Below are 18,380 nucleotides of genomic sequence, written 5' to 3'. Positions count from 1 at the left end.
CATAACACTGGCCTCCTCATACATCTGTCTAGACTAGTCTTCTACAACTTTCAGAAGAGAGCTCTACAAGTGCAGAGGTCTCTTTAGTATTTGCTCAAATATATTAACTTGATTAAGCTATGGAGTTTACTTATATTTAGAAAATAAAACACTCAATGTAATTGCACATACTAGTGAAAAGTTTTCTTTGATTCATTCTGTATTTTAAATATAGACATGGTTATTTATTATTTAGTGTTGTTTCACTTGAAGAACCGTTCCTCTTCTTAGGCACATGATCATATTTTCTCTGACCCTCTAATGACTTGTATATTATTGACTCTACCTCTTCTGTATTCAACCTCACCTTGGCATCTTACCCTTCACGTTTACAATTTAAATACAGCAAGTTTTTATTAAATTAAAAAAAAAATCAAGCATGCCTACATGTTCCTCATATTCTGTATCCATTTCTTTATCTGACACTCACTTCTCAATTTACCTTGCCTGTATTTCCATTGATACACTGAAAGAGCTATCATTAAGGTAAGAAATTAAGTCTATTACTTGAAATTTAAAGATGTATTTTATTTCTCATATAACTTGACTTTATATTTTTATTCTACACATTTGATAATTCTTCCAGTTGAATCATTCTGATCTGTAATTTCCTGAGCTTTTCCGACAACTATAGCCACTTTTTCTCAAACATACAGCTCTACTTTTAATCTCAGAAGTTCTAAAAATGTAGGCCTAGTTTCACTTCTGTGGATATTCTTGTCTTTAAGAAAGTCACACCTTTGTCACTGGCTACCCTTCCCAACAACTGCTATCAATACTTAGGACCCCCAAGCGCTTAGGAACTACTTTGTCACAGGTCTCACCTCTGAATTACATGCGACAGCACCTTGAACATCTCAAAACCATCCACAGACATCATGTCCAATGCTGAAACTTTTATCTCCTCTGCAAGATTAATTCTTCTTCCCCAACTCAGTGAGCGTCACCAACCATATCTAGTTGCATAAATAAGAACCTAGGAGTCAATTCTATATTTCTCCCCACTCCACCACTCTGACCTTCCCCAAATCAATCTGTCACTAAGTCTGGCATACCATACCTCCTAGATAGCACTCAAGTAATTCTTCTTTCTGTTTTCACTGGCAAGACACTGGCCCAAGATGCTTTAAGGGAGACAAAATTTCACGCTATTTAAATTTACATTTGGTAAGTTACACAAAATCTTAGCTTCATTTTCCTCACCTATAGAAATGGAATTAATGATGAGGGTGATTTGAGGACTAGATAGGCCCATATTTAATAAATGCATAACAATGTCAGTAAAGTTTTGCTAAACTTAGCTTTTATATAGTCTTTTCTGTGAATAGCAGGAGAGAATAACTATAAATATATGCTGAATATTCCACATCAGTTCTCCACACAGGAGCAAGAACAGTCCTTTTGAAATGCCAATTTCACCATGCCATCCCTTGACCAAAACTTTATCAATTCTCTTCTGTTTTTCTTAGAAGGAAGCACGAAACAATTAACACTGTCTCTGAGGCCCTTAGTGATGTAATTTCAGGATTCTCTCCAAGTTCATTTCCAGACTGTTTAGTTACTCTTGCTTCTTCCAGACTTAGGACCTTCCCTGATTTCACAGCCTTAGGGTGGGCTCCCTATATATACATGGTTGGTCAATTATGCATAGTTCCCCTTCAGAACATTGTCAGGATTTAGAATTACATGTATATCTTCTTATTTTACTTATGTTTATTTGCATCCTTAGTCTACTAAGTTTCATGAGGGAAAGACTATGCTTTATAACTCATTCTTATAAAGCATAACATGTCCAAGGTCTAACATGTTATCTGGCTTAAAATGTTATCTGGCTTAAAAATGTTCAATTAACATTTTTGAATAGATTAATGCATTAAGAGATGGGTGAATGAACTTTTTTTTTTTTTTTTTTCTTTAAACTTTAAACACACTGTAATTTTACTTCTTTTTCAGGGGGAGATCATCATGTGCATAATTCCACAGACTATTCCTCTACACAAGATGTTGTTTTGATATTCTTTTCCTTGCCCTCTAGTTTAGATAACTAGCAAGAAAAACAGAACAGAAAACTCAAACATACATTTAAGGGAAGATAATGCATTTGTGATTGCAAAATGCTAGTAGAGCAAATAGAATCAGTAGAGAAATTTTGACAATAAAAATACCTGAAGATACAAGACTTATTTTTCATATAGTTTTCATTCACAAATATTGACAGTAGAGTGATTATTTTTTGAGCAATATCTACTGAGTGCATATTATGTCCCAGACATTCATGCTGTGACTTAGGGCTAAAATAATGATACAAAATATTATGATGGTTAAGATCAAAGTCTCTGGTACCAGCTTTTCTGTGTGAGAATCCTGTCTTAATCACTTATTAGCTGCCCCGGGGAAATTCTGTAACCTCTATTTGTTTCCCTCTCTTTAATGATGAATAGAAGATAATAATATCACCTAACTTCCAGGGTCATTGTGAAGATTCAATGAATGTAAAGAATTTAGGACTATAATTTGTGTAAAAAACTGTGCTTGGCATAAAGCAAGTTTTATATGTTATAAAAAATCACTACCATTATTTTGTAGCCTTAGTGCTTAGTTTACAATTAAATGGGAGAAAAAGCAAGTTAATAGACATCAGCAATATACAATAATAAATGATATCACAGGGAAGTACAATGTTTTATGGAGTCATAAAGTGGGATGTGCTACCGGAATTTGTGGGTGCAGAGAAAGCTTGATGCATAGTGCGGCATCAAACAGGACCTGAAGGGTGAGACCAAGTTAGTCTGCAATGAATGTGAACAGCCCTCTGAATGGTAGCATACACAGAATTAGCGTACACAGTTTTCTTGACTTGTTAGTGTGGTGAAAACCTAAAGCCCATCTTGTCAAACCATGTGGAGACAAAAAGTTTACGCAAAAAAGGAAAGATATCTCACATCTGCTGAAACCTGTGACTTACAATGGGAGCAATTCTTCACCTCTCCCTTAACCATCTGTTTACTTACAAGTATATTTTGTCTCCAAGAGAATGACTCTAGCTTAGGCAAACTGTCACTTAAACAACTCAAAATATTTAAAAATATAAATTCTGTCTTTTGATAGGAATCATGATATCCTTTTTCTCCTTTTCTCTCTCCCACTTCCTTCCTATCTTCATTTTTTCTCTGCTTCCTTTCTTTCCTTTTTTCTTTCTAAGTTTAAAATTTTTTTTCTTCTTTGTCATACCTATGCTCCTTTACTTCATTAAGTTTTGTGTTTTTGTTTTTTGTTTTTCCCTAGCACTGTAGGAATTCTAGATTGTTGAACCCAATATGGGTCTTCTGGTTGAAGTAATTTTTTATTCTTCATTAAAGCATACAGACACACATACACATAAGATGTTAGCTATGAAACATAAATGAGCCAGAATATAAAAGTGATTTGAAGTATAAGGAAATGAGATGAAGGAATAGAGGTCAATCCAGCTCTGCTTTAATACCAGTTCTTCAGAGTGTTAATACTAGGGTTCTACAATTTAAGAGAATCCACTCATGAATGGTGGCATGGGTTTATTCAGATGGTATTATTACATAAATATGTTCAACGGAAATTCATATGTGCAGATCATCTTGAAAATATATATCTGAACTACCTCAGTATTACTTGTGCAGTTCCATCAGAACAAGGAATTGGGGAGAATATTTTGTTGCTTCTTTTTTTAATAGGTAAATAGTTTTAACTTTAATAGATTAGATTATAACAATAAAAATGACTGAACTACTTCATGCAATATTACTAATCTCACAAATACAACGTTGTGATTGAAGCCATACATAAGAGTATAGTTTGTATAACTGCATCTATGTAAACTTTAAAAAGAGGTGAAAGCAAACCTATGATGTTCAAAGTTAGGAAAATACAAGGGCAATAGTAAGGTTTTCCTCCAAATCTATATGGTATCAAACAACATAAACATTGTTGAGCAGTAATACAATGTAATATTTTTTCTTAAGTACACCCTCTGTCTTATTCCCTCAGGATCTTTGCTTTCAGGTCCACTTTACTTAAAAATAATGTAAGAACAAGGAATCTAACCAAAGTTAATATCCATAGCAATATATAGGAAAAGGGCATGTAAAGAAACTGGAACTTTTTTGTTGCTTTTATCTAACAGACTGCTTTTGCTCTAATTTGATAATATATATATATTTTTTTTAACTAGATTTTGTTTGTTTTGGATCCTTGAGTACAATAAAGAAAAATGTGTCTGTAACAATTTTATGAAGGCCATAGCTGTCCAAATCAAAATTCAACTTGATGTTTTAAGCCACATTCATATCTGAAGTTATAAATCTCACACATTGCTTACATAGAAATACGTAAATGAAAGTGAAAAGTGTCAATGAGCTGGTCTGCTGAAGTGATTAATCTATTTGCCATATATACATATAAGTCTACTGTTCGACCAAATATTGCATGTTCATTATTATTTGATTAAATGTTTCTACAGGCCCTTAAATATTAGTACAATTCTTGTATCCTGATTTGAAATAATCATCAAAATCTGTCAACTATTTTCCTTTGTAGTACTGGTTTTGGAGTGAATCCAGAAGTCTTTTGTCATGAGTGTTGCTTAGAGATGTTTTATTCCTAGTGAGTGGAATGTGAGCTGACAAACTTGCCATTACACTTTGCCAGTATTGAAACTGTTGCAAAGGGATTATGAGATTTTTTCCAGGGCCAGAGTGCTAATCATTGACTAGTTGGCTGAAAATTATGTTGTAGATGTCTGATTCTTAACCCAACTGGCTGTGTAACATCCGTTGAGAACATTGGTGCTAAAAGATTCAGGCTGTTTCAATTTACTCTTTTAATTAAAACATAGAACTAGAGAAGAAACAAATAAAAGAGATGAAAGCAGGGCTTAAAATATCCTCTAGCTCACCCTCAGTATTCTTTGTCACAATTCTGCTGTAAGGCTCCACCAACATATCTCTGAACAACTGCCACTTTTTCTTTTTCATTATGCAACATGCCACATTTATGGGCTCAAAATGATACTATACATTCCATTTCCTCAACATAGCATGATTAGAAGGAACACATAATTCCAAGCACTGACACCTAGAAAATGCAATGCATTGTATTACTTCATTATGCTTCCTTGTTTAGAGTTAAAAATGTAGATTAAAGAATCCATCAACAAATTTTACTGAGCACAAACTGTTCAGAAACTATCAAATATAGACAGTAGTTTAATAGTAAAATAATAGAACTTCCTTTAAGAGAATGGTGTTAACATACCTTGTGAAGAGAGAAGAAGTAAAAGTTTAGTGCAGTCTAATGATTCATACATGTAAAAACATATTTTTCTCCCCCAAAGAAAAATTTACTCCAGATTAAAGGTACAAATTATAAAAATAAAATTGGGGAGAATTATTTAGTTTCCATTATGTCTTTATTCATAAAACACAAGCAGGCACTGTGCTAAGCTTTAAAGAAGAATGAGATAGACATGACTCTTTCCTCAAGCAGCTTATATTCTACAAAGTGAGGCAGAAAACACATACTTAGTTACACAAAAACCAAATACAGATAAGTGGTGGGTCTCAGGAAGGAAAACCCATGACAGTAAGAATTTGCTAGTCAACTAGCTGAGTATGTGACTTGTGAAATTTGGATACACTGTATTTTTTTCCAGGTAGTTTTTAACTAAAATGAAAATAAACATGTTACTGAGTCCAAGCTGCTCTGCTCACGACACAACAGGTCAATAAATCGGAGATGGGGTGTTGAGGAAGGAATATTACTTTACTTGGTAAGCCATCAAACTGAGAAAATGGCAGACTAACATCTCAAAATAATCATCTTATCAGGGTTTGGATGCCAGCTTCTTTTATTGCACAGAGAGGGGGAGGTGATGAGGAAGTAAAAAGGCCATAAATTTGGAAATATCAGCTGGAATGGCCAGCCTTGGGGAGGGGATGTGTTAATTTCTTCTTCTTCTTGCAACCATCCACAGATGGACAGGGTCTGGATGTTTCCCTGAAGAAAGGCACTTTGGTTTAACATTCAGGCGGAGGGGCAGGGTTCCCCGAGGCAGGCCACTATGTATAGACAGTATCCTTTTAGTGAACAAAAGCAGCGGAAGGCAAAGGTTAAAGTAAAAAAAAACAGATCCAACATGTAGTCAGATTTGGCTCTTCCCTGTTAAAACACATATTTAAAAGGAAAAATATTTGAATTACACATAGTGCTGATAACATAGACTCTGGAGCCAGACATACTGTTATGTGAATCTCAGCTTTGTCACTTAACTGAGATACATAATCTTGGACAAAGTTATTTAACCTACCTACTATCAGTTAATCCATCTGTTAAAGAAAGGAAAACAATATTATCTTTCTTACATGTTTTTTGTAAGGATTAATTGACTTGATAACCATATGAATGTATTAAAACAGTGCCAGGTTCATGTTATATATGCAATACAAAATATGGTGATGATTATTAGGCTTACAACCATAATGATGCTAAAATATTGAGAGTCAAATTTAAACTTATGGTATAAGATCAATAAATGGAATTGTGGACTCTGAATTTTGCATTGTCCTGCATACATACTTAGTTAATGTGTAATCAGGAGAGAGAAAAAACACAATAATTTGAACAGGGAAGTTTAATATTAAGAATTATTAATTATTAGAGTAAGGATGGATTGACTATTAAGAAAGAGAACTCTAATTATAGAAAAAGCAGTCACTAACCCTAGGGCTGAGACAGAATGCCCATGGAAAACTCCTGCTTCCCCTAGGCCAACATCCGGGTCTTGGAGAAAGCACCCCTGTGACTCACTGAATGGCAGAGATGTACCTGTGTTGTTCCACTTGTGGTAGAACCTGGCAGAAATCTACCCTCTGGGGTGCCAGAGAAAGCTGTTCCCTGTTGGGTGCTGCTGGCTGTCATGCAGTGCAGAAGCAGGGCACTGGGGAAGCCGGATGTGACGCAGAGATCCGAGGGATTCTGCTATAAAACTGCCGGATGGTCGGGAAAAGTGGTGGTGGTGGGGGGGTACCCAAAGCTGAGTGCTCACAGCGTGCACTGCAGGAGCTGGGAACTGGAGAATTTACAAGCACTGAAGGAGCTGAGAGACTGCTACCAGAGAGCCTGGTGAAGACCTACACGCTGGGAGAAGCTTCTGGCTGCTTAGTGCTGTCCCACAGGAAAGGGCAGTAAAGAGGGGAAAGTGCTAGTAGGAGTAGCTTGCTATGAGTGAGCAGACCTGTGCTAGGAAGAAAAGACCCTTCTTCGTGGAATGTCTCTTCAGCCCCTTCTACTGACAGAGCTTCCTGCCACCGGGAATGGGAAAAAAAAGTATTTAAAATATCAAGTACCATTTTCACAGAGTAATCTGACAGGGTTAATTTGGAGCTGAAAGGCGATAAATCAGTAACTGGCACAATACAACAAAAAATTCAATATGAAAACATAATTCTATACCTTGTGCTAACTTATTGGATATGATTCATTCCAGTGTGGAGTCTAGAAATACTTATGAATTGGAAAAATCCACAAATATCATTTGCATTTATAATATTTAGGACAAATATTGGCAACCAATCCTTTAAAAAAATAGGGTACCCTTGAGTTGAGCATCTGCAATATTGACCAGAGTGACACCAGATTTTAAAACTTTTATGGAGGTGTTTTACTATTTTAACATAAAACCAATCCCATCTTGTATTAGTTTTTATCTTACTTCACCTATCAGCAGCATACCCTCGTTGAAACATTTTTAATTTTGGTTTCTAAAATGCCAACTCTTTGACTTCCTACACTGCTGTCTTCTACTCTGTCCTTTCCACTTTCCAATTCATATAGGTAACAGTTTCTTGGGGACCTCTTAACTGTGTTTACTTTCTAGGCTGCATCATCCAATTTCATGCCTTTTAATATCACTGAAGATTCCCATTGACAAAAATATAGTACAAACATGATTGTTTTTTACTATAGTCAACAGACAGACTGGACTGTAGAGTAAAAGGAAAAAACAAATCCATATATGGCATCTTCAACAACTAGGTAAGAAGGAACCGCATCAACTCTTGAACATAGGCGTATGTGACCAGGATCAGCAACTTCTCTGTAGAAGTGATAGAGGGGAAGTACAATACTGAAAGATCTAACAAGTCTCAGAATGAAGGTATTGCCAATAAAATTTATACCCCAAAAGAGACGTACTTGGCTGAGTAGCTACCAGGTGAACAAATCTGAGAAAACTGACAAAATTCAAAATCCACACCAGCTTCAAGCTGTTGAAAAGTGCAGATAAAACTACCTCCTTTCCAACTGATAGAAATTTACCACAAACTGCAGGCAGCAGAAGTGGTGGGCACAATTGCTGGGCCTCCCAGATGTACAGAAGTAATATGAAGGAAGAGAGGTTCCGAGGATGATAAATTCAGAATGTAGTATAGCAGCAAAATACATTCTTCAGAAACAAGAGACCCATTTAAAAGGAAAGGTTTGTAGAGCTCTGGAAGATAAAAATGGTACAAAGAAAGTACCTTTGAATTGATTTATCTGTGAGTGATAGAGATGTGACTTCACAAAGAGACATTTTTTCAATACCTCATGGTAAAAATACAAAGGGAGGAATCTGTACATTAGTTACTAGACTGGGAAAGCTAACCTGTTCTATCACTTTAAGTACCTCCTGATAACCTAGGAAAACACAACTCATTTAAGCATGAAAAATCAGTAAGAATTATTACCCATTCACCTCTCTCTCTCTCTCTCTATATATATATATATATATATATAGTAACAAAAGGTAAAAATTAACCAAGTAACAGTACAAAAGTTGATTTTAAAACACACAGAAAAATTTTGAAGAAAATCAAAAATTAATTTTGGATGTCCATATCAAGTGATTTATATGGGAAAGAAAATCAATTCTTTAAAGGAACATTTTATTCCAAAACAGAATGGTGTAACATTTTTAGGATAGCTGGTTTTTCTATCAAGCAGTAGTGTCTTTCAAGAATAAGTGAAACAAACAGACAATAAAAATGCAAAAACTCAGTGAATACTGATCTGATACACCATTTCTTAGAATAAGATATAGATAAATAAGAAAAATTTGAAGACGATTTATTATGTGTTCTGGAAGTGAGGATTTAATGTTTTTAAGACTCTAGGAATGAGTGATGGCAATAGATGCAAATATTAAAGTCTCCAATAGATAAAAATAAAACTAGGAAAAACAGATAATTGCTAGAATAAATAAATAGTAGAATTGGCTGCCTTACAGATACTACATGGAATGAAAAAATATTTAAATCAGATATTTAGAAAAAAATAAGGTAGAAGAAGATATTTCTATGTAATTCTATTAATGTCCGTTAAGCCAATATACAATATGTTATACAACAAGGAAGTATGTGTATTTATAAGACATTAATATAAAAGTAGTTACTAGACCAAAAAATATTGCATACCAAAAGCAAAGAGACTATAAAGTAAATATATGCAATATTATAAAATTATATATCATATATAACATGTAAAACAAATATTTTAATAAGTGAGATCGTCTATTTCTATTTTTTGATACTGCAAACATATTTGATCTAGTTCTGTAATTGCATGTGTGTGTGTTGTAATACATATTACGTATAATTATACAATGTATATTATTAATTCCACATTAACCCCGTGACTTCATTACCTTCCATTCTCCCCCTTGCTCACATGGAGTTGTTCTTCTTAAGTACCTCAAGTATCTCCATTGTGTCTTATATAAAGAGGTAAAAAATAAAAGGAAGGGAGTACAAAACACAATCCTAAAGAGAAATTGAGAAAATACATTTTGAAGGGAATAGTCCCTTTTTTTTTCATTAGTCAGGGTAGTATCAGACAAACCGAACTGTTCTTGTTCTAAGTAACTCAGATTTCCCCATATATAGTTTCTATATTACTGTCAGAGTCAAATGTCTTCAAAATCAATGTGATTTTGTCACATCTTACTTAAAACTGCCCAAATAATAAAGTCTAACACAATAATAGCATGCAATGTCAGTTCTCCAATAACTGGACCCATCCTAAACTAATACCCAGAGAACCACGCCAACTTCTCACCTATCACATAACCTGTAATCCAAACACACCCAACTTATGATTTCAATAAAACATACCCTGTTCTTAAACTACTCTCTATCTTTTTCCCCCTTCTTCTTCCTCTGTCTTGAATTTATTTCCTGTTTTATCTATTAGCTATATCTTATTATTTTCAAGTACAAGCTTATTCATCACCTTTGTGTGCTCCTTTGCACATGGCTAACAGTCTACTTTAAGTCATTAAATGAAAAGAAACTAATGAGTTGAAATACCGATGTTCACTTCTAAATCTCAAGTTCATGGAGAGGATGGGTTGGTGTCTTATTTAATCTCCCTTTTACATACATTGTAGAGTGTTTGGCACATAGTTGATGTGTAACAAATATTGGTTAAATGAAAAAAAATGAATGAATGAAAGATGGAAGATTGTTATAGAAGTTCATATGGGCTAGGTTTGCATTAAGATAATCAAGGAGAATTTTTGCTGAGTTGTTGTGTGAACTGAATCATGAAGGTGGTGGATAATTCAAGTAAAAGAAACAGGGTATGCCAAATTGTCAAAAAAAAAAAAAGTGAAGTGATATCAGAAAACATTAAGCTCACTTGTATTTTTTTGGAATATTAGTGCTAAGAACAAGTTAGAAATTTAAAAAAAAAAAACAACAGAGCCTGCAACTAAACCCAGAAAGAGCACAAAGATATTCAGAAGAACAAAAACTTAAATATAAGGCCCAATTAGATATAAATTTATTTTCCAAGAAATCAGATAAAAAAGGAAAACTCCTTTAAAATTGTTTTGAGGAGACAGTAGTAAAATAAATGTTAGAATCATCTGCTCTTATTTCACTAAATTGCTAGAATAAAGCAATGATATACAGCATAGTAAAGTTTTAGAATGAGTATTCTAACGGTAAGTCTAAGTTAAATGGTTTAAAAAAATAAAGCAATGACATTATCTCATTGTAATTTCTATTCAATCTCCAAAACACCATAGTACAAAATATGGTTTATTTTTGTGTTTTTGTGAAATATGAAATACTTGTTTTTTCAGGATAAATTAAAATATCCATTGAATCTTTTCTTAAAAATATATAAATTATACTTACATTTCTCTACCTATAGAGCATAGAAAGTTGTGAATCTTCTTAATAAAAATACAGTACTTTCTATATATCTTTACCATATGTAAAAAGATAAAAATAACTTTTGGTGACTGTTTCATCCAGTAACCATCATCTTCCTAGGAACAAGGATTGTGTCTTATATATCTTGGCATTTTCAATGTTTGCTTCAGTGACTTGCACACTGAATTCACTCATATAATAAAGAAGAAATAACAATAAGTAGCATTTATTATTTATTTTGTTCTACACGATATACATTACATGAATTACCACTTACAATTTTAGCAACAGCTGGTGCTATGAGTACTAGTATCTTCTCTCTTTTACAGAAAAAACTGAAGTTGAACAATGAATAGCTAAAGAAAGAAAACTCTTCTAATGTCATATCACTGTTAAGTAGCTAACCCAGAATCTGAATCCAGACAGGCTAGATCCCAAGTCCGATTCTGTGAATACCACAGGATATTTTTTTCTAGAAGAGGAAAAAAGTCAGGTAATTAAAAGCACAATTACTTGTGTTTTAAAATTTGGGGCCTGTATTTATTTATTTTATATAGGTTTTATATATCTTTGTCCTGATGATAAAATCAGTACATGTCAGTCAAATTTGATTTCAAATTGTTTCAGCATTTATTTAGCAATAATTAAACTCAAGTTTATGTTTCATGCAATCTATCTATATGCAGTACCTGTTGGGAAACAATTCTTCCTGGGTCTCTTATGTTTTGTATATTTGTAAGCAAAGAACTGACTGCCTTTTCTTCCAGATATCTTTTTTAAAGGACATTTTTATAGCAAACACGATTGAAAATAGAGATATTGTCACCCTCTAGATCAAAGGGCAGGCATACTAATTCCGCATTAGAAGAGATTTGAACTAACTAATTAAACTAAACTAACTAACTAACTAAATTCAGCATTCCTTTCCTGTAATACAATCCACCCCACCTGTGCAGTTATCTTCTGACTCTTTGGGTCTCCCTGTAGGAATTGGAACTCAGAAATCTAATACAAATAAAACTGATTCTCTGGCTACTGCTATTGCTTTAGCAATAAACTGCCCATCTTAGATTAAGGAATCTCATGTCATCTACCAGCATACATAAAACCAAGGCAAGTTAATTAATTAGCTTGTAAATATTATAAAATTGTAGATGATTTAAAGTTCCTAACTTATATATTATGTGTTTTTCTTACTACATATTATTAAAAGACTTGTTTATAGGAAAGAAAATTTGCTTATTTATCTAATATTTTAAAATATTTTAAAGACCCAAGATTTGAATGATTGGAAGAGTCCATGAAAATTCATCAAAGATGTATGTGGATTTTTCAAATAGTTCAAATGCTTAAATATTTAATCTATTGTTGATAATCTTTAATATATATTTGGCTTGTATGGAATATTTTTAAAACATTAGACCAGCTTTTCACAACAGGGGCCAATTTGTCTCCAAGGGAACATTTGGCAATATCTGGAGACATCTTTGGTATACATTGCTTGAATTATATACGTTCATTGTTTCTCGAAATTGGAAGTGGTGGGGGATCCACTAATAGCATCCACTAATGCTACTGGCATTTAGTGAATAGAGACCAGGGATGTGGTTAGACATCCTAGAGGTCACAGGACAGCCTCCCTTAATAAAGAGGACCAATTTACTTTGTCCCAAATGTCAATTATGTTAATGTTTAGAACATATCTATATTTATATCTATCTATATATATACATCTGAAATTGAGATATATAGTTCTATTCTCTCATGATAAGAAATAACCTGCATACAAAATTACAAAAATACAAATCTCTATATCTATCATGTGTCTATATAACAGTTATTCATGAAAATCAAACCATAACATAAACAAGAGCAAATAAAAAGCAGAAAGCCAAAGTCTCAATTTTTTAAAAGTTTTTATAATGTACTTATATATAAATATATCGGAGAAGTACAAACAAACCTTATTTTTTAAATCATTGATAATAATGTATAGCCAGTAATGTATATACAGAAGAAAAAATTATCATGTATGTGGATTGAGGTGAATGGGTACGATCATTTTTAAAAAATTATCCTATATTTGGTTCCCTAAGCCTATCCTGTTGCTATAGCAACAGCTGTCCTATATATCCATTTGGTATTATAGCAATCTGTCAAGGAAATTCTGACATGCAATAATTTGTATACATTAATTTTCAAAATTGTAAGAATATGTTTGAATATTATCTGCTTGTTAGAACAACCCTTAAACATCTATGACTTTACGAATTATACTTATAAAATTATAGGTGTGATCACCTTGTGTGTGTGCATATATATGGTTGTGTATATATGCATATACAAACATATACACATATATAATCATATATACACTCATATATACACTCATGTATAATCAGCCAACATAAACTGAACTTCTATGTCATAGTATCAAATGAAATTTGTCAGAATTTATCTTATTGGTATAGTATTATCTGATTCACAAATATGGACTAAAAGTGTCATCCTTCACGTCATCCAATGTTAGTAGGATCCATCTATATAGAAATTACAAATTTTATTTTTCAGGAGAAAATTAATGTTGTTTCAAAGACACTAAAAGCAATAAAAAAAGACAACAGGTAGTTTTACTACTTGGTTGGATAGTAACCGAATTTGATAGAACAGTGGCATAATACAAATATTTGTAAATAAATTGAATATATCTTTGTAAATTGAACTGACACTTATGAGATTACAAAGAAAAAAAAATTAATTACTATATTCACAATTTAGGAATACCATTCATACTTAACTCATTTAGACAAAAATTTCATCCTGAATCAAAATTTTAGCCTCCCTTTTACTCAGTCTATTAATTGTTGAATATATTTTAAATAGCAACATCTTCTTGTCTACTGAAATACTTACTTAAAATAATTTATTTTCAGAATTCTGAGTAGTTTAAATAGATACATATATATTTACATTCTTTTCAGTTGTTATTTTATTTTATTTATTTTTTATTTTTATTTTTTTTGCGGTACGCGGGCCTCTCACTGTTGTGGCCTCCCCTGTTGTGGAGCACAGGCTCTAGACGCACAGGTCCAGTGGCCATGGCTCATGGGCACAGCTGCTCCACAGCATGTGGGATCTTCCCGGACCGGGGCACGAACCCGTGTCCCCTGCATCAGCAGGTGGACTCTCAATCACTGCACCACCAGGGAAGCCCCAGTTGTTATTTTTAAATGCAGCTCAAAGAATTTTCTACCATGAGAATGTATTTGTGTGCCTGTGTGGTTGTGCAGGTTCAGTTGTATAAAATGTAGTAGAAGAATCAACTGAAAGAAATAATGAGAAAGAGACAAGATGGTGGCAGAGATAGTAGTGGGGCTGACAGTGGCCCTGAACATGAGTCCCACTAAAACTGAGTTCCTCTGCTGAGTTTATGATTAACTTTTCTATCCAAAATGTTATTCCTTTTCTTGCCCAACACTTATTCTCCTGAAGATTGAGAAATACCAAATAAAACTGGGGATTGAAACCGAGCAGGACACTGTTGGCCTCTCCCAAGTACAAAAGCTTTTCTGTGTCCCCCATTTATTTTCTTTTTTTTGGCTGTGCAGTACAACATGTGGAATCTTAGTTCCCCAACCAGGGATAAAACCCATGCCCCCAGCATTGGGAACACAGAGTTTTAACCACTGGACCGTCAGGGAAGTCCTCCCCTGCCAGCTTCTTGTTTGTAGGGAAAATGTTTCAGCCTCCTAGACCTTCTCTGAGTTCCAAAGGGAAGATCCAAACAGTTACTAATTAGGGGAGTAAGGCAATGCAGAGAGAAACAATAGTGCAGGGTGGGGCCTCATCCTGGATCCTCCTCAGGAGATGTGCATAACAATTTGGTACAAGTCTCTAAGTTCTTCTACAGGAACTAAGGACCCCACCCAGGTGGAGGATGGTAACTTTAGGCTGAGCACAGCCTGTGGACCCCAGACTGGTTGGAACTAGAAGGCTGATGACTGAGATTCCTGGAACACCATGTTACCTCACCACCAACCAATCAGAGGAAGGCCACACACTCTGCAGACCTCTCCCCAAATTTTGTCTATAAAATCTCTTCCCCAAAAACTATTAGAGAGGGTTTCCCTGATGGCGCTGTGGTTGAGAGTTGGCCTGCCGATGCAGGGAACACGGGTTCGTGCCCCGGTCCGGGAAGATCCCACATGACGTGGAGAGTCTGGGCCCGTGAGCCATGGCCATTGAGCCTGCACGTCCGGAGCCTGTGCTCCGCAACGGGAGAGGCCACAACAGTGAGAGGCCCGTTTACATAAAAAAAACAACAACAAAAACAAACAAACAAACAAAAACTATTAGGGAGATTAGGTCTTTAGAGCAGGAGCCACCGCATTCTCCTTGCTTGGCCCTGCAATAAACCTTTCTCCCCTTCCAACTCTAATGTTTTGGTTTGTTGGGCCTCACTGTGTGTCAGGCAGATGAACTGGGATTCGACAACAGCCCCAGCTATGGGACAGGCCGTAGCCATAGTGGCTTGTTGGACAAGTGGAAGATTGATGATAAGCCTGTAAAAACTGACAAATGGGATGTGTCAGCTGTGAAAAATTATTTGAATGATTCTGCCAAAATGAATGTACTAGTATGTGGAGAATTTTGGTCTAACAGATGGTTGCCTTACCATCTGTACCATTTCTTGTTTCTTTGCCACAGTGGCTTTGATTTGGACCCAGAGTCCAAGCCTGTTCTGGCTTTGTGCATCATATCCTCTTTTGTGATGATGCAGATCCTGACCATTTATACCTCACATAAGGAGAAGAGCATCTTTCTTGTAGCCCCAGGAAAGATTCTACAGGGATGTATCCTGATGATATTTGGTCCATTTTCAAAATGTTTGGTGAAAAATACACTCTAAAGCTGACCTTCATCAGTGGAAGAACAAAGCAGCAATGGGAAGCCGAGTTCACCAAGTTCATTGTTAAGATTTTGACCACAGCAGAACACTGTTATGGATGCATACAAGCCTTAAATATCCAGGCTCAATGTCAGTCTCACCACAGAGAAAAAAAATTGCCAGTTCTATAACTAGCCATCTTTCTGCTGAATCATGCTGAATTAAGGGGTATGGAAGAAAGAAACAGAACTTAAAATGGATAAAGTAAGAAATATTTTTTAAAAAATTCCCTAAATCGTCCTGAAAATTTAGTCTATTCTGGATAAATAGGACTTTCTAGGTCAGATATGAGAAGTTGTAGCTCTAATATCTAGCTATAGCTTCTTTAGTTTGCTGATTGTGTTGCTTTGATTTGCTTCTCTGGAAAAGCATTTTTGCTAAAAGTGGTACAGACTCCTTCCTTCATACCTAGCAGTACTTTATATGGTATAGCTTTGCGTCATGCAGTATTTGAGGACTCAGTTTTGAAAACTGTTAACCTGTTGCTGAGTTTATTGTGTTAATTCCTGCTTCAATGGCTGTTTCTCTTAATTCAGGTTACAACTTCTTGTATATGTCAGTTTTCCTTCACACATTATTTTTGTGGGTGTGTATATATCTGACTTGGGGAGAATTGGGGGAAAAAAACACAGCTTTTTAATTTAAAACAAATTTTCTGCCTGTTACATTTTGTGCTTTTAACCAATTAAAGAAGCTAATGGCATTTTTCAGTTTTATCTTGCCTAGGTTGTCCACTAATATATCTCTGTTGATTTGTGTGTGCCCTTTAACTGCCATTTTCTAAAATTTTTTTCAATAAAAGGAAAGATGTGAAAAAATATAATGAGAGAAAAGTCAAGAATTATGAATTAAAATAGTATTTAAATAGAGTATTTAAATCTATAGAACAAAGATGTTCTACCTAGTTGTTATATTTAAAGAAAAAACATCTTTTATTTTAATTGAGATGTAATTGTTATATAACATTATATTAGTTTCAGGTGTGCAACATAATGATTTAATGTTTGTATATATTGCAAAATAATCACCACAATAAGTCTTGTTAACATCCATCACCACACAGTTACAATTTTTTTTATAATGAGAATTTTTAAGATCTACTCTCTTAGCAGGTTTTATACATACAATGCAACATTATTAACTATAGTCTACGTGCTATGCATTACATCTCCATGAATTACTTTATAACTAAAGAATCAGATTTCTATACCAGAAAACATGAACAAGTAAAAATTGAGAATTTTAAAATAACAGAATTTTAAAAGTAATAAGAAACTTGAGATATCATTTAATTATTCAGTCTTGGATTTTAGAAATAATTCTCAGAAAGTCAGAGTAACTTCATAAACTTCACACAGGTAGTTAATGAAAAAGACAGAATCCACTTGTTCCAATATCATTATATCTTAATATATTTTAAGACAACTCTGCCCCACACAGCCATACATACACCTCCTCCCAGGGCTCTTGGTGTCCTCCCTTCCATATTGACATAATTATCTAAAAGTATCAGGCAATAGCAATGTTTCTTGATGCCACTCCCTTTTTCTTCACACCATGTAATGTTTGATAACCATCAAGATACTCTGAAAGGTTAGCTTTATTTCCTATCTTTCTTGGGGATTCTTCAGCACCAGCCTTCTCTACATGGGTGGTCAGATCTGTATTGCTCTATGCAAGCAGTAACTCTGCATCCAAAATATACAGCTCAAACTTTTTAGAAGCATGAAAGAATTTAATGCTGTGTTAGATTGTGTCCTGGTGAAAGCTGAGTTTTCTACTAAAGAGTAAAAATATTAAAAGTAATCAATGAGCCAAATATGAAAGTCTATTTGACATTATTAAATATTTCCTGGAAAATCTCACTATATCTTCTGGGTTCTTTTATTTTTCCATGATCAAAATTATTTCTCATCTATTTTAGGTGGTCACCTGCACCCAGCACATAGAAAAATACACTCATTGCTGAACTCACTTCATTCAATGGATGTTTTGCTTTTCCAATGTATTAGGCTACCTCCCAGTTAAACGTTGTAATTATGCATTTAAATCATTCCCAACTAATGAGAAAAAGTAGCAGTGCATTACCCTCATTTTAAGCCCTTTCTTTTAAGGTGCTGCAGACAATTCAAAACTATTCTTGACAAGCAATCCTGAATAAAACT

General features: G+C 34.3%; 1 pseudogene; it reads left to right on the top strand.

The window, feature by feature from the left end:
- The first annotated feature begins 7,065 nt into the window (after positions 1-7,065).
- LOC131752813 (signal peptidase complex subunit 2 pseudogene) lies at positions 7,066-16,350 on the top strand (annotated as a pseudogene).
- The last annotated feature ends 2,030 nt before the right edge of the window (positions 16,351-18,380 follow it).

Source organism: Kogia breviceps, chromosome 3, assembly GCF_026419965.1.
Source record: "Kogia breviceps isolate mKogBre1 chromosome 3, mKogBre1 haplotype 1, whole genome shotgun sequence".
In the NCBI taxonomy this organism is placed as follows: Eukaryota; Metazoa; Chordata; class Mammalia; order Artiodactyla; family Physeteridae; genus Kogia; species Kogia breviceps.
The sequence above is the reverse complement of the archived record's forward strand: the minus strand, read 5'-3'. Positions and strand labels throughout refer to the sequence as shown.